This window comes from Pelmatolapia mariae, linkage group LG3_W, assembly GCF_036321145.2.
Source record: "Pelmatolapia mariae isolate MD_Pm_ZW linkage group LG3_W, Pm_UMD_F_2, whole genome shotgun sequence".
NCBI lineage: Eukaryota > Metazoa > Chordata > Actinopteri > Cichliformes > Cichlidae > Pelmatolapia > Pelmatolapia mariae.
Window position 1 is genome coordinate 62,940,044 of NC_086229.1, and position 21,382 is coordinate 62,961,425.

The 21,382-nt window shown below is 40.6% G+C and overlaps 1 protein-coding gene across 1 annotated transcript in view; it reads right to left on the reverse strand.

Moving 5' to 3' along the window:
• LOC134623853 (GTPase IMAP family member 8-like) overlaps positions 1-21,382 on the reverse strand; it is a 520,463-nt gene that overhangs the window by 106,467 nt on the left and 392,614 nt on the right. The window lies entirely within an intron of this gene.

Genomic DNA, 21,382 nt, shown 5'->3' on the forward strand with positions numbered 1-21,382 from the left:
ATGAGAGGCAGGAGTTAACCACTGGCTAAAAATATTTAGAAATAACAGTTGAAGACCACAGACTGCCCCAAGCAGGGGCGGTCCTAGTCTGTTTGGTGCCCTGGGTGAACACTCCCTCCTCTCCTCGCAAATGGGAAAGCCGTTTGGTGCAATCCCCAAAATGCGCTGACATGATGTTGGGACAGCATGGGTGCGAGCAACATTTTTTTGCTGATGCCACGATGCTGCCCTGGGCAATGATCCATGTCACCCATATCAAAAACCGTCACTGGCCCCAAGCAAATCAAACTATATCATCTTTTTGTATAAAGCACTTTAAAACCACAGCTGACACAAAGTGTTGTACATTACAACTATGAAATACTAAAAATACACAATTAAAAAGGTCAAATAACTAAAAAAACAAAACAAAAAAGTCTCTGATCCAAAGGAAAAATGTGTTTTAAGACGTGTTTTAGAACCAAGGACCAGAAAATATATGGAGAAAATAAAGATTTTCCAGCTTAAAAAATCTATTTTTACATACATTATCGAGCCATCTTCCTGTGCAGAACTGTCTAGTTAAAGCGGGTTACCCTGATAAAATAATAAAAGAGTGATCATGTGGAGAAAGTGGAAAGGAAACTCGAGCTTGAAAAACAAACATCATCTAAAAAATAACCATCGTAGTCATGCTCAGAGCCATGACTCACGTATTTGATTTTGAATATAACGTCATAAATGCGTTTGTGCTTATTTTACAGTTTCTGTTCATAGTGAGCAGAGCCGGAGCTGAGAGGGAGGATGATGATCGCTGCTTGGACTGCATCACGCTGGACTCTGCTCTGCGTGTGTCTCGCCGGGGTTTGTGCGGCTGAAGGTGAGCTCACAATTTATTCACACGCACACTTGAGGAAAAACATTTATTTTATTTTCTGTGGGTTGGTCAAAGATCATTGAATGATTTTCTTTGATTTTCTTTCTAGATTTGACTTTTTTTTCCCCTGTTACTCGACACAAATTTCACATCATTATTTCGTTTTTCCCGTAACCACTCTCATATGTACTGATTCGCGTACAAGTAGACAAAATTACTACCTTCCTCTTCTAAAGGGAGAAAAAAGCTTTCCTTCATGGGCCAGTGGGCTCGGAGGTGGCGAGCATTTACACTACAGTTCGAGTCCCGCATGGCTGCAGTACCTCTGCAATCACAGTTTGAAATGTGAAATATCATTTTTTCCACAGGTGAAAAATAAAGGAAGACAGAGAGAGAAATTGCCTACCAGTGATTTATGGCCCCCTGTCAAATGATTTATGACTTAGGAAGTAATAAAAATTAATGTCAGTCATAAATTTTATGACTATCATAAAATTACGATATTTCATAACTGGGTAATAATCAATAATCATATGCCCAAAAAATATATGAACATGAAAATATGGCGATGGACTAGGATGATATAGTAGCCCGTTTCCGCTGCAAAAAAAGTATCCATAACACAAAATTTTGAGATATTTTCTTGAAATTTTATTATTTATCTTATTAACTCGAAATTCCGAGTCTGTGTACTACATACACAGACTGTACTGTAGTTTTGCTCGGAGTGCTCAGGTTAATTTCCCTCTAACTGCTAGTGGAGACATTCTTGCACTATACAGTTTCAGATCTGTGAGCTGCAACTGTGGTTTTTTGTGCTAGAGCGTTGTACTCTTTTTCAGGCAAGACGGTTACATCCTCTCCTGTGTCAGTTTTGAGCCAACAGTCTACATAGTTAACTTTTATTTTAGTCATCCACGCATCCTCAGTTCTATCTGATGCTACTTCCCTCTCTTCAATGTCACCACCTGCTGCCAGTATGTCTCCCACTGCCCCAGACCTGCACACTCTTGCATAGTGACCTTGCTTTTTACACTTATTGCAGAATACCTCTTTGGCTGGGCACAGGTTTTGCTGTGAGAGGGTGTCTTTCCACATCGGTTGCATTGTCTTATGCCCCGTTTCACATTCCCCTCTGTGTTTTGTGGCTCCACCTTTCTTGGTTTGAAGTGTTTTATTTTTGCTTTAATGATGACCACGTTACATGGATTTTCCTGCTTGAAGTTGTTTTTAAGAAGATCCTGCTGCTTCTTAACAAGCTCACTTTGGCGAATCCGTATCCCTGCTTTTTCTAACGTGAGCTCTGCATCCATTTTCAGTTGCTCTGAGAGTCTCTTGTCTCTTATTCCTACGACGAGTCTGTCTCTTATCATTTCACTGTGCGGCGATCCGTAGCCACAATGCTCAGCCAAGGCATATAGGGATGTAATAAACCTGTAATGTACCTAAAAATAATGTAATAATGTAATAAATAATGTAATAAACCTAAAAATAAATAAACCTCTGCAGTCTCTCCCACATCTTGATGCCTTTGGTTGAACTTTACACGCAAGATAGCATTTCTTCTGACTAAAGTGTACCTCAAGTTTGTCTTTGAGAGTGTGGTATTCATTTGCCTCCTTAGTAGCAGTTTTTTATATGGGGGACATGGGCGGTTGCCCAGGGCGGTATCACGGGCATGGGCAAAAAAAAAAAGTTGCTCCTACTCAAGCTGCCCCGACATCATCCTAGCGCATTTTGGGGATGTCATAGGCACCGATCGGTTTTCTATCGCCCATTTGCTGGGAGTAAGGGCGTCCTCCGTTTGCGAGGTGCGCTTGCTGCTTGCGGCACACGGAGGAGAGGGCGGGGCGGCGGGGGATTCTCTGGCTGGCTGGAGCAGCATCTAATAATCAACCCGCAAAATAAAACAAAACACGAAAACACCAGACATTATGATATAGACTTATAATTTGTACCGATGTTTTTTTCTAAATTCTATACGCGAAAAGTGAGCGCGAGAGCCCTCGGTGCGCCTGCTTGCTGCTAAAGTCAAAGTAAACTTTATTGTCATCTCCGCTACATACAGTCCAGTATACAGAGAGACGAGACGACGAGGCTCCAGTTACAGCAGTGCAAGTAAACAAACAATAAATATAAGAAGAGTAAGAAAATAAATATACACTTTAGGACCAGGGGTAAAGGGATCAATAACAATTTAAAATTTACAGTTTGATGATTTAAAGTCTCACACAACCTGTCAAAAGGGGAGGGGGGCCGGCTGCTTCCAGATAGAGCACATTTCATTCATAATGTTGTAAATCCAAGCCCATTATGTATTCATGATTTGAATCCTGGGTTGTTCGAAATCCCAGAAATAAACCCTAGACAAAGCATATCTGTGAACTAAGGTGTAGGTCTATTAGGTTATGTTGTGGTGATCCTCGGGTTGGGGGATGGGTGTTCATACTGGAGTGCAAAATTAAAACCAATGGAAGATGGACAAGAAAAGTTCAAAGCCATCAGGTGCTCAGTTTAGAAAAAAGAGAAAAGAAGAGGAGGAGAAACGAGCAAAAGATACATGTAAGCAGATGTGTCATTGGATAATGGCAGGTCATCCTGAAACAATCAGAATCATTATCAGAATACTTTATTATTCCCTATGGAAATTATGTGGGTTACAGTTGCTCAAAGAAGAAATGGTAAAAATAGTAACAGTAACAGACTAAACTCCAAACAATACATTATGTTACAGATTTTACACATTTAAGAAATAGCACTAATATATGCAGATCACTCAATTATAAATATCAAGGATTAACAGAGGGGATTATAAATAAATATAAAGAAAATTGACAAGAATATTACAGCGTAGAAAAGAGTGTGTATAAAAAGGGTGTAACTATTGCAGTGTTTACAGTGTGTTAGATGGATGAGTTGTACAGGGAGACGGCCATGGGCAGGAATGATTTCCTTTGTCGTTCAGTGGTGCTTTTTGGTAACTCAGTCTCTCACTGAATGTGCTCCTGTGACTAGCCAGCATGTCATGGAGTAGGTAGGAGGGGGAGGAGCTATTATCGATGATTGTCTTTATCTTGGACAACATCTGCCTCTCAGACACCACCCCAACGCCAGCTCCATCCCCACAACATTAGTGGCCTTGTGGATCAGTGTTTTTTGTCTGTTGGCATCTGTGACCCTCAACCTGCTGCCCCAGCATGCAACAGCATAGAGGATAGCACTGACCAGAACAGAGATACAACAAGATAACATTAATTAGTAGGGATAGTGAAAACATCTGTTTACGTTTGTTAGCCACTTGGCTATGAAATAAAACAGTAGAGTAGACACTGATGTAGCTTACTGAATCTTTTAGACTGTGTTCAGCACAATATTAATTAGTCATTGTGAATTGTTGATTTGTCCTGTTCTCATTGTATGATGAATTATAATGGCTGCGTGTTAGCTGTTTGCATACTCTTTCTCTTTATATATATATATATATACATATATATATATACATATACGCTACTCCATGGCTCTCTCCTCCGGCCCTGCGTCCGGCGATGTCCCCTTTTCCAGCCTGGCAGGCCCTCTTATTGGCCTCTCGCTGCTAACAAAGGACACCTGATTGATTGCTGTCAGCTGTGCCCTACAGGTGTATCTAATTAGGGAAAGCGGGGAGGGGGGAGTGTCTCCGGAAGAAGTCCCAATAAATACAGCATGCAAAAAGGAAAAATACACTCAACATCAAACACAACAAAGCATGCAACAACTAGGTGAGAAAAATCCTTCTTCCCCAGATGACACTCTCCTGATTCGTGCTGGATCAGACCCAATATCTGAAAGAGCAATGTTTTAAGTGAAAAAAAACGCCTGAATGTGAGGGGACCAGAAACACTGAGTTGTGGGGCAGCTGGTAAGGACTTGTGTATTTCTGGAGAGTCTTAAAAGGCTGCAAAGCTGTCTTGGTAGATTTCAAAAACTCTGCACGCTTCATTCCTCAAAAGTCCATAAATTCGGCTCATTGGTCAGACCAAAACCATTCCTCTGATCTCTCAGTGGATGAAACAAGAGCCTGCCTCTCTGAAATAACTTTATTATTGGGTCTGGGAGGAGTTCGAGATCGCAGCCGGGGTTACAGTCAGGGGCCTATTTCCAGTGGGTGAAAGTCAGGCAGGCGAGAGCTTCCGGTCACTTGAGGGTATCTGGTGATGAGCGAGGGTGGGTGTCATAACCCCCACAACAGTGGTTTCACATGGATTAGGTTAAGCCTGGCCTCCTTCGCTCTCTGATTGGTCAAAACGAGAGCCTGCCTTTCTGAAATTTTTTATTGATCAGTGTTTCTTCTCACTGGTAAAGGGTAGGGCCACCTCTGTTTTAAACTGTTTTATTGGTGGATCGGGGAGGAGTCCCAACTCGGGGGTTGCACCGTGAGTCAGAGATAAAGTAATTTTTACTGGCTGATGTGTGAAGACACACCTGACTCTCTCGGGCATGTTCGCTCCTGTACGACCTTGCTATGCTGCGGTGGAACGTTTGTAACTTTGATTTGATTTTCCTTTTTTGGATTAAGCAAACACAAATAAAATGAAATAAAGCCTTCCAGCGGGGCGTACCGTCTCTATCTCCCCCCCATCATCACTTGTCTAAAAAGGACCAGGTTAATTAAGAATAACTTTTTATTATGGTTTAACACATTTTTACACACACACACACACACACACACACACACACACACACACACACACACAGGTTGACAACAACAGTTGACTAAAAAGGTGACAAAGGTGGCCGAGTTATGAAATATTAGAAATTTATGATAGTCATAAAATATATGATTGCCATTAACCTTTATCACTTCCTAAGTCATAAATCATTTAACAAGTGGCCATGACACAAAGTAGGTAATTGCTCTCTCTTACGAGAATAGACGTTGAAATGATGAATGTGCATAGATGCAACTTCACTTTAATGACACAAAATATTTTATTATTACTATGTTTTGTCTTTAATACAGTTATGGGTGCGGAGTATTTCTCCACCATGCATTAGGGTGAGATTAAATAATTGATAGTGTGCACAGTTTCAGCACTCAGTTTATCAGATAACTGATTTTTGATGAGTGTGTTCTGTTTACTTCAAGCAAGCATTGGGCATTATTTTTTTTAAAAGAAACAGATTTAAATACTTTTCCGCCTATAAATGGAAAGATCTTCGTATTTCACATGTTTAAAGGTACTGTATTCCAAATTTCAGCACAGTCTTCGTGATGATCAGTTTTGTGCAAATGAGTTTAACTTTGACCTTTTTAACTTCTCCGCTCCATGTTGGCTCTTCTCTTTCAGTCAAAGTAACCATCACAGTGGGACAGATGACCATTCTGCCATGTCGAGCTCCAAATAACAAAAGCGATCCCATGATAGTTTTAGAGTGGAGTAGACGTGATCTGGGAGAAGAATATGTCCTGATGTACCGAGACAAGAACTTTGATCACGACAACCAGCATCCATCTTTTGTGAACCGGGTTGACCTGCAGGACAGACAGATGAAGGATGGAGATGTGTCTTTGATTCTGAACAATGTGATGTTTAATGACACTGGAACATATGAGTGTCATGTCCTTGTGGCAGGAACAGACAGAACTAAGAGAAGTATTCTCGATGTTGACCCAATCAGCATCATCTACCTGAGAGTTGTTGATCCTCCAGGTGAGTGAGTGGAGTTGAGTATGTGTGTGATCAGAGGTAATGGTAAATTGACTGATTCTTATGTAGTGCTTTTCTACTCCCCCGTACTCAAAGTGCAGTATACAACATGCCTCATTTCCCCATTCACACCCAATCATACAAGCGCTTCCTTCTATACTCAATTGCAATCTATTTGCATGAATGGACACATCAGAGAGCACCTTGGGGTTAGCATGTTTATTTATATAGCACAATTCAACAGCAAGGGTATTCAAAGTGCTTTACAGAGACATTAAAAAACAAAAACAAATGCCTGATTTAAAATGAAAAAGATGCAAGTTTTGAAATTTAAGCTTAAAAGTAAAACTGTGGATTTGGTGCTTTATTCAAATGCAGAGAACAGGTGAGTCTTCAACCTGAATTTAAATAAACTGAGTGTTTTAGCTTTCTGGGAGTTTGTTCCAGATATATGGAGTATAAAAGCTCAATGCATCTTCTCCATGTCTGGGTCTGACTCTCGGAACTAATAAAAAACAGGATCCAGATGACCTGAGGGATCTGGAAGGTTAATACTGGGTCAGGAGGTCACTGATGTATTTTGGTCCTAAACCATTCAGAGCTTTATAGATCAGCATCAGAACTTTAAAGTCTATCCACTCTAACCAGTGTAAAGACCTCAGAGCTGCACTGATGTGGTCCACTTTTTGGTCTTAGTGAGGACTCGAGCAGCAGAGTTCTGAATGAGCTGTAGTTGTCTGACTGATGTTTTAGGTAGACCTGTAAAGATGCTGTTACAGTAATCAAGCCGGCTAAAGATGAATGCATGGACTAGTTTTTCCAGGTCCTGTTGAGACATCAGATCTTTTATCCTTGAAATATTCTTGAGGTGATAGTAAGCTGACTTTGTTATTGCCTTAATGTGTTTTTCTAAGTTTAGGTCTGCATCCATCACTACACCCAAATCTCTCGCCTGGTTTGTGGTTTTTAGGTGTATAGATTGAAGTTCTCTGGTGACCTGTAATCATTTTTCTTTGGCTCCAAAGACTATTACTTCAGTTTTGTTTTTGTTTAGCTGGAGAAAATTGTGGCACAACCAGTCATTAATTTCGTCAATGCATTTACCAAGAGCCTGTACAGGGCCTCGGTATACTGGTGACATTGTGCTATATATTTCTGTGTCATCTGCATAGCTGTGATAGTTTATTTCTTTATAATCTGTGCCAGTGGGAGCATGTAAATGTTAAACAGAAGAGGTCCCAAGATGGAATCTTGGGGAACTCCACATGTGATACTTGTCTGCTCAGATGTGAAGTTGCCTATTGATACAAAGTATTTCCTGTTTTCTAAGTATGTTTTGAACCAGTTTAGTATAGTTCCTGAAAGACTTGCCTAGTTCTCCAGTGGTTTTAGTAACCTTCCTGATGCAAAAAACATTCATAAAACAGACTTCACATCCAATGAAAGCTGATAAATATTTCCACCTCATTTAAAAACATATGATAACATGTAATTTGAGTTTCAGTTTCACCTTCTTGAAAGAGGAATTAGTTTTTTCTCGGAGAAAAGACAAACTATCCACCAGGTCTTATTCTAAAATCAACAGTTCAAAACTTTGAGGATCATTGGGAACATGTAATTGCCAAAGAGTCAGCTCAAAATGTTCAGATTTGAAGTATTCAGTTTGTATCTGTTCTATTCCTTTACTGTAGTTTGGCTCTCTGAAGCAGATGGAAAATCTTTTTGTGATCAAAATAAAGCTGCTGATGTTACCTGCATGTGCTAAAAAGAAGAAAAATCACAAAAAAATAGAAAACTCTAAAAGCTGGGTTAAAAAGTGTTGAAGCTGGAAGTGATACAACATTGTTGCCTCCAACTTAAAAAGACAGTTTCAGACTCCAAATGTGGAGCTGGGTCATAGTCAGCCACATTAAATTATCCACATTTTAGTGGTTAACAGCATTTAGTGAGCTGATTAAAAAGCCTGACTGTGTGTGTCAGAGCAACATGAGCCAGATGTCTGATGTGATGAACGTAACATTTGAGTCACATCTGGTCCTGACAACAGCAGCTGTAAGTCATGTTAGACCCACCTGATGACTTGATGAGATGGTGATGAGAGAAAATACTTTAAGATCTGTTCATCTGATCATGAGCTCAGTCATAGCTGACTGCAGGAACCTCCCAGTTAGTATTTCCCAGTTACAACTCAGCTGTGCCCTACAACCATAATTATTGTATTCCAGTCACACTTGGTAGATAAACACTACATCTCATAACAAAAGAACTTTTATGCTTCAGCATTAAGTCAAGACTGGAGGCACAAAGTAACTGCAAACATAGTGTATTTCCACAGTATCATGAAGCTTAAACTTCAAACTGTTACAGTGATATAGGGTAACTCCAATCGCATGTGAGTATGTTCCTATTTTTATCTCTGTCTCAGTTCAGAGCTAAAAATCAAACTTCTCACAGGGAAACATTTTATTGGAAAAGATGACACGATGAGTCAGTCTCCAAAGATGGCCAAAAAGGTCCCAGCACACACTAATAATTGTTCAAATGTTATCAGAAATGAACACAACAAAGTCTCACAGATAACAAATAAAGCTGTTTTATTTTGATATTCCCTCACTCCTTGTGTATTCCCAGGTGTCTCCTCGTGTCTATTTGAACTCTCAGTTTGATTCTGGTCTTTGTTGTGTTTTCCTTCATGCTGTCTGCCTTGTGCGTTTAAGGGGTTCCTCCTTAGCCAACATGTTCTCACTGTCAGTGACTTTGTAGTTTCTGCATAGCCTGTGTCATTTTGTCTTATGTTTGTCTTATGTTCAAAATAAAGCTGCTGACTTTGACAACAACAACAACAAAAAGTCAGCAGAACCCAGAGCAAAGATGATTCTCCGCAAATCAAAGGGACTATTTAAAACTTCAAAAGTGGAGGTAAGGTGATTGGTCAGAGTCAGTCACAGTTATATATCCATATTTCAGTGGTTCACAGTCTTTGTAAGTGGGCTTCAGGAGTCAGCCTTCAGGAGGCTGACTATGTTCATCGAAGCAGCAATAGAAACGTTTTTATCCTTTTCTTTTCCCACCTTTGGCTTTGATGGACAGCTTTAACTAAATCTCAGTTAATCTGATTGCCTCAACTTCATTTGAACCTGACATCTCATTAGTTTTAACATTTGAGCTTCATCTGTTACACTTGTACCAGTTGCTGTAACTCTTCTGTGTTGCAGCAAGATTAGATGACGATGTGGTTGACAGAGAGATTTAAAATCCACCTGCCACCATTATTGCTCTCCAGTAGCACATAAAGACTTCACCCCATAACATAACACTTTGTGCTTCTGCATTAAATCAACACTGTAGGTACATAGTAGAGTTGGATGTCTCGAGACCGGTCTCGAGACCACTTTTACGTGGTCTTGGTTTCGTCTTGGTCTCGACGGACTTTGGTCTCGGTCTTGTCTTGGTCTCGTATCCATGACACACAACATAATGTTCGATAATGTATCGTGAATCAGAATAGTCGACTCCCATTGAGCGAGAGCCGGCTCCTCACTTAATTTCCTTTCGCTGCTCAGCTGCACAGCGACACACAGTGGCCCAGCTATGCTCAAATCCCTTCACATTGTGGCATTTTATTATTTCGCCTTTCGCGCCCTTCAAACACAACTAAATGCAACCCGTTAGATTGAACAGTATGCCCGGTCAGTAAGTCACAGAAATGTCAGCGACTTCGTCTGTCATAAAGTTTGCGTTCATAGAACACAAAGAGTTTTCGGTAAATGCAAAACAGAAGCATTCGGCAAAGCGCAGGTTTTGCAAAGTCTCCTTGACCGAGACAGCTGGGACTACCTCAACCTTCACCAGGCACCTGGAGCGCAAACACCCTCAAAGGTAAGCTAGCCAGTAGCCATCTATCCATCTTCAAACTCAACTACCTTTCCAACCTCAGATGACCAGTTCGTGTTTATGTAATATTGTTATTTATAATGTGTTCTTCAAGCGTTATAAATTATGTAGGGACAGTTTTTTTGCAACCGTCCCTGCAGACTTGTGAAGATTGTAACTAACATTATGTTACATGCTATGTACAGGTAGCTAGCGCTAGCAGTGGCTATCAGCTACTTAAACAGTTTTCACTAACTTTAGGTATTTTGGTCAATTCATTGAGCAGAAATATATCGAAACCATTTCAGTGAGCACTTTAAGGGCTGGTATGGTGTGGTTTGTTGTCGACTTTAATGGGCATATTTATGTGGTTGCTGACTCATAAGTAAGGACGGGCGTTTCAAGAGTGTCCCTATAACATTGCTCATCTAACAGCGGCATTCTCGACAGTGAAGCCCAGTGAGTCCTAAAGTTCTTAAATCGAACTTAACGACCTTTGACTATAACTTTCTTAGGTGTTTTCTACTATGTTGCCCTACTAAACCAGTCCAGTGTGTAGGGGCTATTGCAGAATGTCATTATTAGACACAGTTATTTTGTATTGGTGTAACCTCAGACTTTATTGAGTAGTTCATTTCTTGTCAATGCAGCTGTGTCTCATAGCTGACTGGCATGAGGAGGCTTAATGCAATATGCAAAGTTAATGCACAGACATTTTGTCTTTTGTAGATTCCATTAAACTGTTTTTCTGTTCTTGTTATATAAGGTCTTGCAACCCTGAACACTCCAGAATTTTCATTAGTACTAGATGTGCCTAATGATCTATATGTGTCACACTGGATTGGATTAGGTTATTTTGTATGCAAAGGTCTGCCCTCATTGATAGGTTTAAAATTACTGTGCTTGTAAGATACAGTAGTTTTTGTGGTTGAATAGAAACAGATGTTTCACAGATTCCTATTTCCCTGTTTTGTAGGTCCTTGGAGTACAAAGCAGGATCTGCAACATCAGTGATAGCGGTCAGTCCCACACAGCCTCAATTATCATTGTTTGCTCCAAGCATCCACTTATTTTCCCCAAATTCACCCAGGCAACAGGCCATCACCCAGTCCATCCTCCAGGACCTTATGGTTGGATGCTCTCTCCCCCTGTCTATTGTTGAGAATCCTCATTTTAGACACTTCCTGAATGTCTTGGATAGCAAATACACTCCTGTGTCTAGGACCACCTTGACAGAGAAGCTGATACCTCACCTTGTCACTAAAGTGAAGGGTGACATAATCAAAGCCCTGGAAGTCCAGCCAAATGTAGCAATAACAACAGACCTCTGGTCTTACCGGAGGCTTCGTACTTTCCTGGGAGTTACTGCTCATGTTGCCTGCAAGAACAAGGACTCTTACAGTTTACAATCATTTTTGCTTGACTGTAGGCGTTTCACAGGGAAGCACTGCGGCGAACGAATCGCCTCAGCATTTGACAGCATAGTTGAGGAGTATGGCATTGGCCATAAAATAAGCTACATTCTGACGGATAATGCATCCAATATGAAGCGGGCCTTTAAAGTCAGGATGCCAGAAGTAGAGGACCCTGAAGGTGACAGCAGTGATGACCTCGATGATGAAACAATGTGGGAGGATGCAGAAGGTTCTGATTCTTGGTCAACGGGTGAACGTCTTTCTTGCTTCGCACACTCGCTGCAACTTGTAATCAGTGATGGGATGAAAGAGGTAAAGGCAATAGCTAGAGCCATTGCCAAAGCCAGCAAGTTTACAAACCTGCTGCACAGCAGTAGTAACCACAAAAACTTGTTTGAGGCACACTTTGGCTCCAATAAGTCCATCCCAGCAGGAAACAACACCCGCTGGAATAGCACCTACAGACAGTTAAAGGCTCTGATCACACTTGACCACGGGGCCATCACTGAAATGTGCAGCGATACAGAGAATTTAGTGTTTTCAGCCCGAGAGTGGGCTCAGCTGAAAGACCTTTGTGCTTTGCTTGAGCCTTTTTCTGAGGCAACAGACCTTACAGAAGGTGATCATCAGGTGACTATTAGCATGGTGGTCCCCACTGTTCTGGACTTGAAGAATCATCTTATAAAGATGGAAGTGCAAATGGCCCAGGTCGTAACTATAGTCAGGGCACTGAAAAGATCCTTAGAAAAACGGTTCTCTGGAAATTTCAGGCAGGGACAGAGAAGGTTTTTAGTAGAGGAGGCATTCTAATGAGACCCCACCGCGCACGGCTAGGCTATAAGATGTTGCAATCTTTAGTTTTCTTGAAGTGCAATCAAACACTGTTTTAAAATGTGAACTGTTTTCTCTCCCTCCTCTCTGAAAATATGCTGTTTGCTCATAAGATATCTGTTATTTGTTCATAATGTCTGTGTTCTATTTTTCCTGCCCTACTGAAGAACAGGCTTGATTTCATTGGCAGTGTGTTGTAATCTTATGCCACTGAAGACATCAAGATGTCAGAATCTTTTAAGAACTTGTTCTTATTCTTATTAATGCACAATTTGTATTGGTATGTAATATTTGTAGTTTGCATCTGATTCATGTGAGGTGTGCACATGTCTTTATATTGTTTGATTACAGAATTTTACTTAAAATGGTGTTGTTAGACTAAATAAATGTGACCATTGACTTTTAAATAACATCTGCATATCACTTTGTGTTGACAGGCCTAATCCATTTTAGGGAAGTTGATATCATACAGTGTAATTTGGTTAGTACTACTACAATAGGACATGATGCAATTTCAAGTTTATAATCTTCAGTTTGATGTTACAATTTTATCTATATATAAAGTATAACTGAAACCAGTTACACATTTCCCATTCTTTAGACAGTTGTTGGAGGTGATTGCTGTTTTGTCAGATGACTTTGGGGCCAGTCAGTACCATCATGTCAGCCCTCAAAAGCACACAAAAGTTAGTCTTTTTTGTTCCGGTCTTGGTCTTGGTCTTGGTCACGCCTCAACTTGGTCTCGGTCCTGGTCTCGTCTCGACTTGGTCTTGGTCTTGTCTTGGTCTCGATACCCTCTGGTCTTGGTCTTGTCTTGGTCTCGGATTAGGCGGTCTTGACTACAAGTCTAGTACATAGTAACAGCAAGCACACCGTACTGCAATGATATCATGAAGCTTAAACTTCAAACTGGTACGTGATAAAGGATGACTCAAATTGCAAAGGACTCTGTGCTCATTCTTCCCACTGTTTCACTTTGTTCACTGTTGAAAGTCAAACTTCTCACAGTAAAACATTATATTGGAAATTATGTCACTACATAGAATATAAATCAATAAATAAAATACAAACAAAAGCAAAAGTACATGAAAAACACAGCAAAGAAACACTCACAAAAACATTCACACTAAGCTTTAAAACAATCACCAAACAGAGCAGAGGATTTAGCTCATCTTCATTAATTAAAATGACCTCGGTCTACATGACAACTTAACCCACATGGAAATAAAACTGAGGAATGTGGGTGAACAATGGTAATAAAAGAGAAGAATAAGAAACAAGTGGGACAGTAATTGTCACAGTTCCTGACTTTTTTTCATTATATTCTAAGTTGTCAAAGGAGTTTGCAAAGAAAAGCGTCTGGACTTCTTTAAGTTGCTTGAAGACGTTTCACCTCTCATCCAAGAAGCTTTTTCAGTTCTAAGGTCAAATGGCCGAGAGTCCCAGATTTAAACCCAGAGGCAGTATCCCCCCAAAGAGGGACAAAGAGGGGAAACGCAAAGAGGTCCAGTCGCTTTTCTTTCTAAGCTCCTTCGATTACCATGACCTGGATGACTGATACGGTTCACAGACATAGTGAGTAAAGAACAAACACTGAGTGAACCATAGGAAGGTCTCACAACAACAATTGTGAGAATTCAGGGTCACCTGATCCAGCCCTAACTGCTTTAGCAAAACAGAAAGTTTTAAGCCTAATACTAAAAGTAGAGATAGTGCCTGTCTCCTGAATACTAACTGGAAGCTGGTTCCACAGAAGAGGGGCCTGAAAACTGAAGGCTCTCCCTCCCATTCTACTTTTAAATACTCTAGGAACAACAAGTAGGCCCGCAGTGCGAGAGCGAAGTGCTCTAATAGGGTGACAGAGTACAACGAGATCTATAAGATAAGATCTGTGACAGGATGCCACTGTTGTGGTTATCATCAAAGGGAAACTTTGTTTTTTTCTTTTTTCAGTTTGATTGTAACAAAGCACTGGAAAATGCGTTTTTTTAAACAGATAACCAACTATAATCAACTGACCTAAAGGCGAACATTAGTACCTGTGTGATGCCTTCACTGACAGTAACCTGCGAGAATGTCAGGATTTACGAATTAAACAAATTTGTGGCATTTAAACTTTGCTTGTGCTGATCATGCTTCAGATCAATGGAAACAAGTTTTTTTTCCTGTACCTGACTGTGGTTTAGCTGTGAGGAAGTGAGTTGCAGGTAGTCTGCATAAGTGACAACTTCTCAATTTAATCACTGAGCTATGGTCAGAAAACAACATTCTCCAGGAAAGCACAGCCACAGGATAGAAGACGTGCAGCAGCAAGTGGTCACTTTAATGACCCTTTGAAGACTGTAGTTGTTGTTCTTCATCATGGAGAGGAGCTTTCTGTTACTGAAAGTCAAATCGCAGCAGAAAATTCTGGCACAACTTCACCCACTTCCAAGGTACATGGAGAGCATGAAATAATTCACAATGCAGGAACTCCAGCAACACTTAAGGGAAGATGAACAACTTTAATAATTGACCAACGCGTTTCGGCCTGTGGCCTTCATCAGTGTCAGTGATGACCCTGAATAGGTCTCACCAGAAACCTACAGATCCAGTTCTATAGAAACCAACAAAGCACTTGAATTCAGTTCTAGCCAACAGCAAGTGAAAACTACTCAGAGACAAACTGCAGCACTGGAGGGTTAAAGGGAGTTGATCAGTTTTATCCTCAGGCTGATCTTTAGGTAATGGTTTATGTAAAGCCCACATTTCTGACATGTTTCTTATACATCTGGCACAAAAACAGTCTTAAAACAGGGTTTACATCCAATGAAAGCAGATAATCAATCATGTTTACCTCATTTAACAACAAATGGAAACGTGCAATTTGAGTTGAGTTTCACCTTCCCACAAGCTTTAAGAGGAATTATTTTTTCATGGAGAACAGACACAAACTAACCACTAGGGATGGGTATTGATAAGATTTTAACGATTCCGATTCCATTTTCGATTCTGTTTAACGATTCGATTCTTTATCGATTCTCTTATCGATTCTTTTTTTTTAAAAAAGGAGAACACTAAGGTCAATTAGCTTAGAACTTTGTTTTATATCTTATCTTTGAACAAGATAGAAATTTAGAAGTAACATGGCCTTACAAACCCAACAGTGAGATCTTAAGAGAACCAGCCTATGGCTCTTCAATGGGGTGTCACAGGGTCCCCAGGGAAAAAAAATGTAAATGTAAAATAATAAAATAAATATTCTTCTGTAGTATAACATAAATTATTCTGTAGCAATTACACAAGAATATCCAGTAATGTCCCTGCCTACAATTAAACACATTCACTTACCGAAAATCGGGGGCATCTGCTGTGACAAATGGGTCCAAGCTTTTGACCACAAACTTAGTCACTTCTCTGTGACATTCGTCTATCCTGGCCTGAAAGGGGACACTACAGGTAGACTGCAGTGAGAACTGCCAGCATCTGAGCCAGCCAGACTCTGTCTGTCTCTCTCATCACGGTCACCTAAATGCACAGTAATGGCAGGTTTTGTAATAAAGCAGATCGCGCTAACATAATATGCACTGTTAGTTGATTATTTACCTGCCGCATTAACGGGAGAGGACGTGCAGACGTTACCTCTGCCGCTGAGTTGAGATTCACGAGTCCGTAGCGGAATTAAAAACACTACATTCATTTAAGGTTATCGCGTGTTTTGTGAGCAAATGCTTTTGCATGTTCGTAGTGTTTCCTCCCTTAAATGAAATATCTACTTTGCAAGTATTGCAAGTTCCCTGTTGTCATCCGTTCTCGTAAAGTATAAACAAACTTTTGAGCGTTTGAGCCGCCATGTTTCCTGCCAGGTAAATGACGCTCCGCAATGTGGTGACGTCATTTGGGGCGACTGGAATCGATAAGGGAATCGTTTGCAAAAATGGCAAACGATTCCAAGGAATTGAAACAGTGGGAACCGGTTCTCAACAAGAACCGGTTTTCGATACCCATCCCTACTAACCACCAAATATTTTTTTAAAAGCAACAGCTCAAAACTTCTCAGGGAAATCTAATTGCCTGAGAGCCAGCTGATTAGATTAGAATATTCAGTTTGAATCTGTTCCATTCTTTTCCTGTAGTTTGGCTCCCTGAAGCTGATAGAAATGTCATTTTGGTGATCAAAATAAAGCTGCTGACATTAAGTGATGTGCGCTAAAAAAAGCGCTGAAAATAGAGAAAAATAATAACTCTAAAAGCTGGATTAGATGGTGTTAAATCTGGAAGTGATGCAACATCAGAGTCAACTACATTTATATATTAACTTAATTTGATTTGAGTGGTTCACAGCCTTTGTAAGTGAGCTGGTTCTGTGTGTGTGTTTGAGAGCAATTTGAAGAAATTTGTCATCCTTCTCTTTTCCAACTTTTGACTTTGACTGTCAACAAGAACTCATGTGAACCACACATGTGATGTGATGTGTGTAACATCTGAGTCACATCTGGTCCTGACAATAGCTGCTGTAAGTCACTTTAGACCCACCTGATGACATCATAGTCTGGTCCCACCTTCGCTGATGTGATTGGTGTGGGGGTAGGGACAGGCTTGGGGCATCGGGGGATTCCCCAGCCCTTCCTTGGAGGGCTCAACCCGGGGTTGCAGTCATGGCCTGTTAAGGGCTCTGTTGACTCTTAGGTGATGGTTTCCTCGTGGCTGCATGCAGCGGGGCAATGGGAGGTGCTGTGCTGACGGACGTGGGTTACTGACCTGGTAGCCTGGCTGCCCCTGGGTGGGTTTGGGGCAGGCATGGGGTCTGGGGGTGCACCGTCTCCGGGCTGGGGCCCTGGCTGGGCCTTGGGGGCTAGGGTCCTGGTTGGTGTCTCGCCAGGGTTGTGGGCGGGTGGGTGTATAGGGGCTCAGCCCTGGGGTGCCGCCAGTGCATCGAGCCATCTGAGGGGCTCTTCAACTGGTAGGGGAGGCTATTACATCTTTGCAGGAGGGCTCCACTCTCCAGGAACTCACTCTGCAGGAGGGGAAGATATAGGAGAGGTGGAGGAAGAACTCAACCTGGGTGTCTATTGTCTTGTGTAATCTGCGAGATGAGTGGATGACGGGGTGGGTGCAGTTTTCTCTGCGCTGGGATCGGGTGGGCTGCCTCCCTCTTCCTGCTCCACCACAATCACCCATACATGCATGGCCTTGAGGTGAAGGTGTGTCACCAGGATGCAGGGGAGCCCCCCTCTGTCCCCCTCTGGCTGCCTGTGCCTCAATTTTATTCCACAACTTAGACATTCACATTACTCACACTCTCATAACACATACATATAGGACCTTGGGGGTGGGCACGCTACTTATACACACATATATATATATATATATATATATATATATATGTATATATATGTATAGTGTGTGAATGTGTGTGTGAACGGGTGAATGACTGGATATGTAAAGCGCTTTGGGGTCCTTAGGGACTAGAAAAGCGCTATATAAATACAGGCCATTTACCATTTATATATATATATATATATAGTGCACCACAGATAAGGACACCAGACAACCAGAATAAAGAAAGCCAAGGCATAACATATTGAATGAAAAAAATGCCAGAGAGCCTGAATGAGGAAGTGGGGGTTGAGTTTCCGATTCACACTGTGAGTAGCTGAGAGGTATGGCCTCATCTCAAAAGAGGGTTACTCCAGGTCATTGACACTGAGATTTAAATGGTGGCATGGATGAGAACCTACATGCACTACAAAGACATTCTCATAAGCAACAGTCCTTCTGTGCAGACCTGAATGTTTACTCAGTATAACTGTGTTGGCTTTGCATCATGAATCTTATTTCCATCAAAACACTTTAAGGATTAAACAGTAAAAAAAAACCTGTACCGTAGCAGTTTTTATATATTTCAAAAGAATGATCAAAGAAAGTGTGATACACCATTTTCTTGTGTTTTACAGATAATTTCACTCTCAGTTCCTATTCAAGTGCTCAAAGGACAGTGATCACTTGGAAAGCCTCACTAAGGGACATTAACATTAGCATTCAAGCTAAATTCGTTTGCAGGTTTATACATGTTCCTGCTCTGTGTAGTTGCAGCTCATTATTTGTCTGCAGCATTCTGAATTTCTCTCTTGAAACCAAGCACACCATTGTTTTTCCTGTGACGTTACCAATAAGTTCGATGTGTCACATGACCCTCTTCCTATTGAAAAAACACAAAAGTTGTATCCAAGATGGCCGACTTCTAACTGGCCACCATGGTCACACCCATCTTGAGGAGTTTGCCCCCTCACATGTACTAATGTGCCACAAACAGGACTTTAATATCACCAACCATTCCCATTTTATTACGGTGTATCCATATAAATGGCCCACCCTGTATATTAATTCTTTAAGTTAAACTCATATCAAACTCTAAATGGCTGGTTGAATCGTTAAAGAATCTTCTAAGTGTTGAGATAATGTCGAGACAACTATTGTCATAGGTGACAACACTGTGACAAGTATGTATTCTTTTCTTTTCTGAAGGTCTTCATTGAGTTAGAGAAATAAGAAAAACACGTGCATTTTATTTGAATACTCTAAACTTGTAATCTTTATAATGTCAATTTGTAATGTAACGTCTTCAGATAAAAACATACTTGATTTTATGTTCAGATCACATTCACAAATCTGAGGGTCAGACAAGTGAAGATTTTCAAAGGGGTGACATTTAAATCAGTTAGATGTCTCCCAGCCTGGTTGTTTGTAAGCCTTCTAGAGGAGCTTTATCAAGTAGGGAACTTGAACTTCAGAAAATCATGAAAGTTGATATTGAAGTAGAATGGTCTCCCCCAAAAGGTTTGATAACAGAGGCAGAGGCGGAAAACACATCCTCCTCACTTCTCCTGCAGCATCTGAAGTGCACCTCAGTTAAATCTTGGTTCACAATATCTGCTGTGAGTGTGAATCAGAGACACACTGTCAGGCCTTTAAATCAAAGTGTTGTATATATGCAGCCACCAGGTGGAAGCACAGGACCTTCAATTTATCCAGTGTGAAATTATGGTGGAAAAACATCACTTCTACAGCAAAAAAAATCAGAGAGAAGGTATAAGCTGAAAAAGGTGAGATTTCATTATTCTGCAAAATTAATCTTGAAATATTTGTCATTTTAAAAGATGATATTTGATTGGTGTATAAGTATGAGTGAGTTGAGTGAGGGACATAAACCAGCAGTGGAAGTTCACTGTGTTTCAGTGTCTAAGGAGTTTGGAAAGAAAGCGGCTGGAGTTCTTTAAGTTTCTTGAAGATGTTTCACTTCTCATCCAAGAGGCTTCCTCAACTCCAAAAATCAAATGGTGGAGGTCCTAGTTATTCAAACTGTTGTGGGTCTGTCCCTTAAGAGGTTCATTGACCCACAATTGATCATATGCCTCATCACATGAGACAAGTTTTGAAAAACAAACTGGGTAAATACATTCCTTGACAGCTGAACTATGTCTGAGTGACGTAAAAGCACCTTGACTGTGGGTGTGTGTGTGTGCGTCAAATCTGATGCAGGATTGCATGTTTTCACTTTCAGACACTCTCTACACTCCTCTCAATCAGAATGAATGAGGAGAATGAATGTCGCAAGTGCACATAATTTACAAATGCTGTAACCCATTCACTTTCTTCCGCATATTAGAGATAGGCCCATGAAGCCTTGTGAAGTTTCTGAGGCTTCTTTCTTTCTCATTGTACAAGTAAAATATATGAAAGTTCCAAGTGTCAAAGACAGGTCCTACCAGTGACATCTAGTGGTCAGCTGCATTTACAGCAGCCACAAACTTCCAAATGATTCACGCATCCAGCTGATTCCAATTCCAACACAAAAGGAATAACATTAGTTTTAGGCAGCTGTGTTTTCATTCTAAGAGTCAGTGCCCACAAATGAAAGTGTTACAGCATTTAGAAAGGTAAGTTTATGAAGTTTATTATTGCCACAAGAACCAGGAAAAAAATGATTTTTTTAAAAACAGCTAAAGTAACTGTGTTAAAATAAATCTCATAGTTCACAGTTTTCCCAAAAATTTATTTATTTATCAAATTTGAACTGCGGGGTATGGAAGAGGATTAGGGCCACTGGGGATAAAAGGAAAAAAAAAAGCTCACAACTCTGACTTTAAGAGGAAAAAAAAAAAGGCATAGCCACTTTTTTTGTTTTTCCAGTGGCCCTAATTCTCTTCTGTAGTGGCGAGTGTTTAAAAAGTGATTAAAAAGGAAAAAAAATGACCACTTCTGAGGACTTGCTTTTTTGACCCAATAGAAATTACTTTGTGGCATTGCTGAGGCAGTTATTTTGACACTAAAACATAAAAAATGCTAAAACATGAACCACAGCTATAGCTATATATACGGGATTTTAGCTAGATTAAAAAAATAATAATAATTACAAGTCGTGCCAAAAAGTGATTTCCAGTATTTAAACTGTTGTTGGCCCATAACCTGTCAAACATATATTTTGTGGAAGATATCAAGTCATTTGAACAATGTGTATATTTGCAGGTTTTGTCAGACTGAGAGCTGCAACACTTTCCATCCCAGTGATGAACAGGCAGATGTCATGATCATTCGTGCCTCCCCATTGATGTCAGCTGGGTTTTGTTGTTGTTTCTCTCTCTCTTTCACTCTCTCTCTCTCTTCCACTCCTCTCCAACTGGGTAGATCATTACAGGTTCTCGCATTTGACCTACGCACCTGCAAGTGACCCGTGTTCC